This window comes from Amblyomma mixtum, chromosome 3 (assembly GCF_055824585.1).
Source record: "Amblyomma mixtum isolate Tamu chromosome 3, ASM5582458v1, whole genome shotgun sequence".
Lineage (NCBI taxonomy): Eukaryota > Metazoa > Arthropoda > Arachnida > Ixodida > Ixodidae > Amblyomma > Amblyomma mixtum.
This window is the reverse complement of record NC_143014.1, coordinates 47,837,793-47,846,634: the sequence shown is the minus strand read 5'-3', so window position 1 is coordinate 47,846,634 and position 8,842 is coordinate 47,837,793. Positions and strand designations below refer to the sequence as shown.

General features: G+C 48.8%; 1 pseudogene; it reads left to right on the top strand.

The window, feature by feature from the left end:
* Positions 1-4,606: 4,606 nt before the first annotated feature.
* LOC149350062 (U2 spliceosomal RNA) lies at positions 4,607-4,694 on the top strand (annotated as a pseudogene).
* The last annotated feature ends 4,148 nt before the right edge of the window (positions 4,695-8,842 follow it).

The following is an 8,842-nucleotide window of genomic DNA, read 5'->3' as shown; positions in this document are numbered from 1 at the left end:
GCTCCGTCCTAATGAGACAGTAAAAGCAATTGCAAAGATTGAAAACGTGAAACTGCCATACCGTAGATATCCTGTCTGAGTGTATCGCAAAATGTCTGTAAAGTTCTCGCGTATTAACTTACGAACAAGACCACGCGTCCATATTCGGCAGCACATGTGGGGGGGGTCATGGCGTGGGGCGCCGCAGCGGTGCCTGATGAATTACGGTCGAATTAATTGTGCTTGAAGCACGTGGCAAATTACGTCACAAAAGGTTCTTTTTAGCGCGAGGTTTGAATTATTTTTCATATTTATAATGTTCTCACGCACCAGTCGTCCCTCTCGTACATCGTTGCTGTTGAGCACACGCCTGTCTATTAGCTCTTTCAGTAGAACTGCCTTATACATGCTTATAGACCGAGAACTTGTATCATTTTTCAAATGCAACGAAAAATTCAGGGGGCACTTTGTCGATCTAAATCGCGCAAGGCGAAAGCCTTTCCACGCCGCTTGCCGCAGGCACACACGAGGTGGCTATGGGACGATTGGATTGCCTAGTCATCAGTCATGACTAGGGGTGTGCGAATATTCGATAACTTCGAATATTCGATCGAATAGCACGGTATTCGATATTCCCTCGGAACCGAATTCTCGGTATTTGAAATTTCGAAGTATTCGTCTCGCACGAATAGTGTTACTGGGACGCTTGCCCGCTTGCTTTATGTGGTTTCGGGTCCGAGTATTGCCGCATGGATGGCTTTTTTTTTTATCGCGCTTTCAACGGTCGGGGGTCAGTCAATACGCAAATCACGATCAGGCCGGGGTGTGAATCCAGCGACAAACGAAAGAAAGGTGAGGGCGACGCGTTCTTGCGAAAGATCCTGCGTTCTGGCCGTCTTCGAACCTCCGCACTAAGGGCCCGTTCACACCTGCGAGTCGCAGAGGTCGCGCGACCGTTTTGGTCGAAAAGCGGCATTCGAAAACGGTCGCACTGGTCGAAACGCGACAGTCGCAGGCCAGTCGCTCGCTGCTCCATTTTCCTGCCTTGCGACGGCGAGTCGCAAACCGCTGAACCAATCAGCGAGCGAGCCAAGCTTCCGACAACGACACCGCTCGCGGGCGCGCCGGGCGCTGCTCCCAGCTGGCTGCCCTAGTCGTCGCTAAGCCTAGCCGGTTTCATATCGGTGCCGCAGCTGAGGGCGCTTCGGATCCTGGCCAGCGCTAGTAATTAAGATGCTGCTTTCGTCACCGCTTTATTGTGGACCTCGCATCACAATAATATCAAAACATGCTCGACTTCCGCTACGCCTTCAGCAGCGGGGCTAGCAGACAACAGTCGAGCCGCATTGAGCATGCAGCAGCAAAGCAGCTGTGGGAAGAAATTTGCTTGTGTGGCAGTTATCACTTCTACCAGCAACTCGGTATTGCCCAGCGATCTTCAAAAATGATTCATTTACATTGCTCTACCCAAGGGCTTGGTATGAACGCGAACAAGCAATATTGGCGCATTTTTCTGACGCCGGCGGCAGGCATACTGCAGGCTGGTAGGCCGGCCCTGCAGAGAAGCGCGCCTCTGTCATCATGACGCTTGTACGACCACGATGCACATCAAAACCGTCACGACATCCTCATCTTCGCTCGGGTCGTTGTAGGACATTGGGAACAGCAGTTCAGAGGACAGAGCGCGAGTACAGGAGGCGCGGCCAAATCAGACGAAACTCTCGAAAGCGCGCGAACAACGCCATTCCCGACAGTTTTCGCTTCAAACGATCTAACGAGAAGGCGACCTGCTGGTCGCGCTTGCAAGTGTGACAGTCGAGCTGCTGCCTGGCCGCAAGCGACTGCTGGTCGCGTGCCCTTTGCGACTCGCAAGTGTGAATGGGCCCTTAGTAATTAGTCATTAATTATGCGGGACGCCCTCCAGTGGTGACATCACCAGTGCCACAGAGGCAGTCAAAGTGGTGCGGAAACGCTTTCGCCTTTACGCACTTTAGACAGTCAAAGTGCCCCCTGAGATGCCGCCGCCGGTGCGATTGCCGCGCCGTTGCTTCCGCACTTCTACTCGGGATGGCCATGGGTCAAACCACAGCCAATTATTTTTTAAACGCCACAATAAATGCGTGTTCTGAATCCGGGCATACCCCCCAAAGGCGCTCTTCTATCCTCTGGGTGGTTCCTGAATCACGCAAGCTTCTGGTGTAGTCTCACATTTCTGCCACGCACGCTACATTCCCTCGCAAATACTCCTCTTCAAAAGACAGCAAGGCTTATATTCAGGACAGTCCTCAAACAGCACGATAAACGAATCTCGCACTGTAGCAGATGACTAGCCTCGTGATTACACACATAGATGGCGCTGGCGGACGCTGACGCAGGAGGCGGCCTGGTGGCATCGTCTGAGGCGCCGTCTGCTACAGTGCATGGTTCTCTCTCGTTCTCTCTTGGCCTGTCCTGGAGTGGCTCGCCCTCTATCCCTTGACCTTTCGGTCGGTAGATGCATTGGACAGCCAGGTGATTTGAGCCTGTCTCTGCTTGTCTGAGCTCGTTAGCGATGTTGTGAACTCCCAGTTTCAGGAGTTTAGGAACACGTCTTCGGTTCCGGTTTATGGGGTTCAACGTCCCGCAGCGACTCAGGCTATGAGGGACGCCGTAGTGGAGGGTTGTGGATAATTTCAACCACCTGTGGCTGTTTAACGTTCACTGACGTTGCACAGTGCACGGACCTCTATAGCATTTCGCCTGCATCGAAATGCAACCGCCGTGGCGGGGATCGAACCCGCGTCTTTCGGGTCAGCTGCCGTGAAGGAACACGTTTTTCAGCACACGCCATTCTGATTGGCTCAGGTCGCTACAGCGTACAGAGCGCTGCAAACGGCTTGTGAGATGGAGTTTAACAACATTGACTTTATTGCAGAAGAATGCTTTGCTAAAACCTTGATTCATTTTAGCTGGTACAAGCTGTATACACTGCTATAAGTCACGTGAGCTCTTAATCTTGCGCGAGGCGGTGCAGGAGTTTGGCGAATCGAGCTGGAGGAAATAATGATGTCCTTTCTTTCCTTCGGTCGAGTGATCGCTGTGCAGTACAGTGAGTCCTTCAGAAGCTTGGGTCTTGTCTCCGCTGCTGCATGTCCGTGCGCAAGCTGCAGAATGTGTTCCGTAGTGCCGTGTCGGTAATTTTGGCGCCTTCTTCCGGCTTGGCGTGCGGGAACTCGTCCGCTCTTCACCTTTTCATCGTAGTGTTTTGAGAGAGGCGTGCATGCCCGGGCCGCTGTGATGTTCCATTACGTAGCCGAAAATCCCCGTCATTAGACCCAAAATTCCCTATTTCAGGCCCCATTTTTCCTGCAGGAGCTTCAAAAATCTATGAGACAATTTTGGTTCTTGAAATTCCCTGAAACACGGTAAAAGGGTCCGTTTTTGCACAATTTTGCGGCACGAATTTTCCGAAACAGGAAAAATTCCCCGAATGAAATATCACTGCAGGATGGTGTGCTTGAGGCTTAATGCGAGGCCTAGATACGGCGTAGCTTTCCCGGCATGCAGTGATCACACGTTCGTTTCGGTTGACTGGCGTAATGCTGCTGGTGGCCGCTGGCCGCCTTTGGATATGCTTGCAGTTCCTAGCAGTTTTCTCGGGTTAGGGCTCTAGGTTGGGCCAGAGTCAGTCACTTTGGGGAGGAACTGGGGAGAAGCTAGTGCCTCTAAAAATGAACAGTGTTTTAGGTCCCTTAGCCTGCCCTAGGCAACAGAGACATGCAATGAACTTTTTGTTTGCATATCTAAATGACATTGGACATCTCGAAAAGCTCTAATTTCACCTTGCATATTACCTTCGCTCATTCTTCACGCAGTCAACTTTGTTAGCCCATTTTTCGGACTACGCACTTCATCATTGCATACGTTACATCATTACTCGCCGATGCACCATACCATAGTACGCATTTAATGGCCGCATTTCATATTCTCCCCTTGTTTATTTCTTTTATTTTACCTTTTCTGCACCGCTCTCCTTCCGTCTTTGTCTCCCAAATTTCATTTTCCATGCAGAGTAGCATGCCAGAGATTTTTAAACGACGGATAACTTATCTCTGGTGGTGGTGGAAATAATTATTGCGGGCGGAGCCCCCTACATGGCACTTGGGGCTCATCTTCGTGTATGGAGGGCTCCCTTACAAAGCAAAAGATATACCTTGGAGGGCTATCCTAGAGAGAGCGCTAGTAATGACCTTGCGCTGGTCCTAAGTTACCCATGGCCAGGTTTCCGAGTGATATCGTAAGGAAAGCGACTAGTGGCAGAATAGTTTCCTTTGCTGCCACCAGGTGCCGCCACCATTTCGCCTCCACGTAGATGGCGTCTTCGCGGAGATCACGGTGTCTCCGGCCGACGATGTTGTGCCGATTTATAAGCGATCCTCGTGCCTCATGTCATCGTTAGTGGTTGAAATAACAGATACCTTCAAGATAGGTCGCTTTTTTCGACAAGATGTGTGATGCTGCGTTAGTGAGAGTTGATGATTCTCCTTTTTCTTTTAGACTGTGCGCGTATGTGACGCTACCTTGTGGGTCAGCTGGGAGGAGGTCTGGGTCGGAGGCCTGCTTAGGGTATTACGTGCCCATATAGCCTAAATATTTTTTGGAAATTGGCGTAGTGGGAGCGTGCTCCGGCTGCGCCGCGGGTTGTCCCGATATAGCACTACATTCGGGTACAACCCTTGCCCCTTACCGGGGGCAATATTATAATCAAAAGTCAGATATACACTTAAGCGAAATAGGCGCTGGTCCTATGTGACTGAGCGGGAGGAGTACGAAGGCACTCATTTTGATTGCACGCCTCAACTACTCTTACGAAGGCGGATGTCATTTACGGCCAATTGACAACCAAATCGGGCGTCGTTGTGCAGAATAAATGGCTGGTGGTGTAAGGATTGTGCGAAAGCATGGTTTTTGTGGAGGTGGACACCCAGTGCTACCAACCCTGGAGAATTTGGGCGTCGTTTAGGTGAAAAGAGAGGGGTTTTTTTTTTCTCTCAAATTGGGAAGACAGTAAAAGCTTTTGGTTGTTATTTTTTTCTCTGCAACTGACGGAGGCCCGTACAACACGGACGCGCGCTCGAAGCCTGTTTCACATGTAAGTGAAAACGCTTTGTTGCTGCGGCGCAAAAGCTGTTTAGAGCCATCGGGGCGGCTCCATCAGTCAGAGCGGCGATGTTCCAACAAGTTACAAATTTTTCGCAGCACTGCGCTGCTCGGCTCCAGCAGTCAGAGCGGCGATGTTCCAACAAGTTACAAATTTTTCGCAGCACTGCGCTGCTCAATTTTCAGTCGCTTGCATGCCAACCAGCCTTTACACGGACGTAATCGGGCGTGTATGGTCCCTGACGTGGCCAGTGGCACCCGCTGCTGGCGTACCACCTCCTTCCCTCAACACGCGCAGCCCTTTCCTCACGATGTATTTGGAGCTCGCTGCACGACGTGAAATTCCTGTTTAGGAAGCATATCTGCTTGTTTGTTTTGATAACTAGGAAAGAGCAAGGGCGTCATTTTTTTTTTAGAAAGGAGCGCATTTCTGGAGACTTTAGCTATAGTCTAACTAGGGGAACAATTCCCATATCAGTTCTGCTGCCACGGTGGTTCAGTGGTTATGGTGCTCGGCTGCTGACCCGAAAGACGATCGAGGCTTCGATCCCGGCCTCGGCGGTCGAATTTCGATGGAGGCGAAATTCTAGAGGCCTGTGTACTGTGCGATGTCAGTGCACGTTGAAGAACCCCAGGTGTTCGAAATTTCCGGAGCCATTCACTATTTCATCCCTCGCAGCCTGGGTCACTTTGGGACCTTAGACGCCCAAACCATAAGCCATAATTCCCAGTTCCACCACGATAAACAAAGTGAGTTGAGGTCACATGAGGCGTACAAAAGCTGTAACAATCACTGCTTCATTGTTTTAATTGACTCAAACTGTTATGTCAGCCACCCTCTAGAGCAATTGCAGCAAATGAACAAGCAGCTTTTATATCGCAGTTTCCATGCACTCCTCAAGCGACCTCCAGTCACTTTGCATGTGGTATCCTTCGGCTGAAGTCTAAACCGACACAACATGAGGAAAGAAAATTCAGTTATTCCACATGCTGATGCATGTTTACTAATATCTTGCGTACAGTGAGAAAAAAAATACATACAAGATAGCATTTAATTTGTAATTTCCAAAGAACTCTATACGGTCTATCTTGTAGCTTTATTTAGAAGTTCTTCATTTTAGATCCTTCAATTCAAATTTACAGGTAATTTGCTTATTAACGTCTGGTAATAGGGTAGCTGCATGATAAAACTTGCTACTGAACTGCGCATAAATATATATTTTTTCAAAATTGAACGCTATTTTTCGTATCTAGGGAAATCTAGGGAATTTTTATGGCAAATTTGGGAAGAAGCGGCGCTGGAGGTTGGCAGCACTGCTGTCTATTCAGGCCCGTCGTAACCGCGTGGTTACATGCAAAGGAGGGGTGCGCGGCAGCCGCATTTGACTGGGGGTGAAGTAGGCTTAAGGCCAATAGGAATACATGGAAGTAAAAGTTTTAAAAAGCATTTTTTTTTTATTTCAATGCACCTATGATGTCGTCCCTTCGTGAGGAACAGCCAAGTTCATCCTAGAACAGGTTGTGAAAGTAGGAAACATCACTTTGAAGGCAATGTATTTTTAAACACCGTGTTAAGTGTACGTGGAGGGGATTCCCTACATGTAAGTAAAACTTTCAGAAATATTTTTCTCGTTTCACAGGCTACCCATGGAGGCGGCTGATTACTAGCAGTTGCCGAGTGCTTTGAAGAAGAAGAGTGTGAGAAAGTATGCAACTGATGACATCGGGGTAGGGGTAGGGGCGGCTAAGAATGCGCGGTGAGATTTCGTCCTACTGCGAGGTGTGCAAGCTACTGTGAGCAGAGATTTTTAAATATTATTTGCAAATTATAGGGTTCACGCAGAGCTTTTAAATATGACTAGAATACCCACAAGAACACCTCTACAGATATGTAGCACTAGAATGTGACCGTCAAAATCATTCAGGCTCCCTTTAACTAGGGTGCCTCAGTAAGGGCGGTGGGGGAGCGGGCAGGGGTCTCTGCCTCATGAAAGCCGGTCGACGCCATTGGCTGGAAAGCCCTCTCTGAGGGGTTTCGGCGCTGCATTCTTGAGTTTTGTTTTCAACCAGTGGAGCTGGAGGAGGAGTGGCGCGCATGCGCAGAGAGGCCGTGTGAAAACGGCGGATTCCAGAACACAGGTGGCCGCGGGGACGATGCCTAAAGGAAAACAGCTAAACAGGAACTATGGTCTAAAGACGGGCTGCACGATTCGCGTGGCCCATTCACTCCAAGCTGCTTGGTAACTATACACGAAACGGTAAAAGGCGATGGAAAACACAACGCAACGATGCGAAGCGGCGAAAAAGCTTCGACAAGCGACAAAAAAAAAAAAAAAGCATCGGGTGACCAGCAGACGACTCTGTTTCTCGACAGGAAGTCAGCTGCAACAGAGGAGAGCCACGCAAGTTGCGCCGAATATACAGGGCGTTTCACCTAAGACTTTCTACAGTTTAAAAAATATAGGTTCAGTTAGAAGAGCGCTTTTTTTTCAGAATAGCATTGTCAGCGGTGTAGTGCATTAGAATACAGCTAAGACGTGCAAACTAGCAGGGTTGTTAACTGATATTGGATAGTTAACTTCTCAACTATTACTGCTAGGCTCCTTAGCTATTGTATGAAGCCCACCGTAAGTAATATCCATATCAGTTTTTTAGAATTTAGAAAACTCGGTTACCCTCGGCGCTGTGGCCCAATAAATTTTGGCAATTTCGACGAGTTACGTGTACTAGAGAGGTTGCTTTGCCTCTTTATGAACGATCCTCTCACTTGATCACCGCGGAAACGCTTGCTGCGTTAATTACGTGCGTTAATGCGCAGTCAAAATATCGACCTTGTGATTTTGAAGTTTCTTTTCGCTTCACCTTTGTGGAATATGCACAGGGTGATTATTTTTTTCACGTAGAACATGCATGCTTTGCGCAACTGCTGACATAAATTAAACAGCAACGTTATTTGTGCGCCCTTGTCCATACAACGTGAGGATAATGTCATATCAATAATATCCAAATGTTGCACTTAATATGTGCAACATTACCTCGCAATCAAAACGGTGACAAGCAACATTTAGGCAACGTTGTGGACTGACATCTGAAACTATTCAGGGAACGTTTTGGCAACATTTTGCTTTGCTTGAGTCACACCTAGTTTATCCAAGCGATGTACGTACGTCAGCAGAAATGCGCATTCGCTTCGCACTTTGTAAACGGCCTGTCATCGCGATCTCGTAATTTAAGCAAGCTATCCATCTACGATTCTGCACCGCCGTTCCAGGCACCGCACACGTTTCATCGAGCGTTTCGTCGCCCCTAAGAAATGTCATGCTGCAGCTCTTCTATACTGGCAAACAAGACAAATAGGATATTCATCATTAAAGCTTTTAGATCCTACCTCACAACCATAGCGAAAGACATGTTGTCAATTAACCTCTTTATACGTATTCTGGTACAGTGGCGATGGCCTTGACGGTGAGCCTGCCGAGGCGAAGAAGTGCTTCACTGCAATGCAGGGAGGAACAGCCGAAAGCCGAATGCGTGAACGATCTGGTTGTGGGTAAACAGCGATGTTGTTCAGGGAAGAAGCGCCCAGCCCGCAGCTGTGTATTAGCGTGAAAGTTCGTGTACTTGAGGTTTAAATCCCCGCGGATTCGAGGTTACTGCCAGCCAAATGGCCCTCATTCAGCCGTTGGAAATGTGAGCAAGGATGCGGCGCGCACTCAACTTCGAC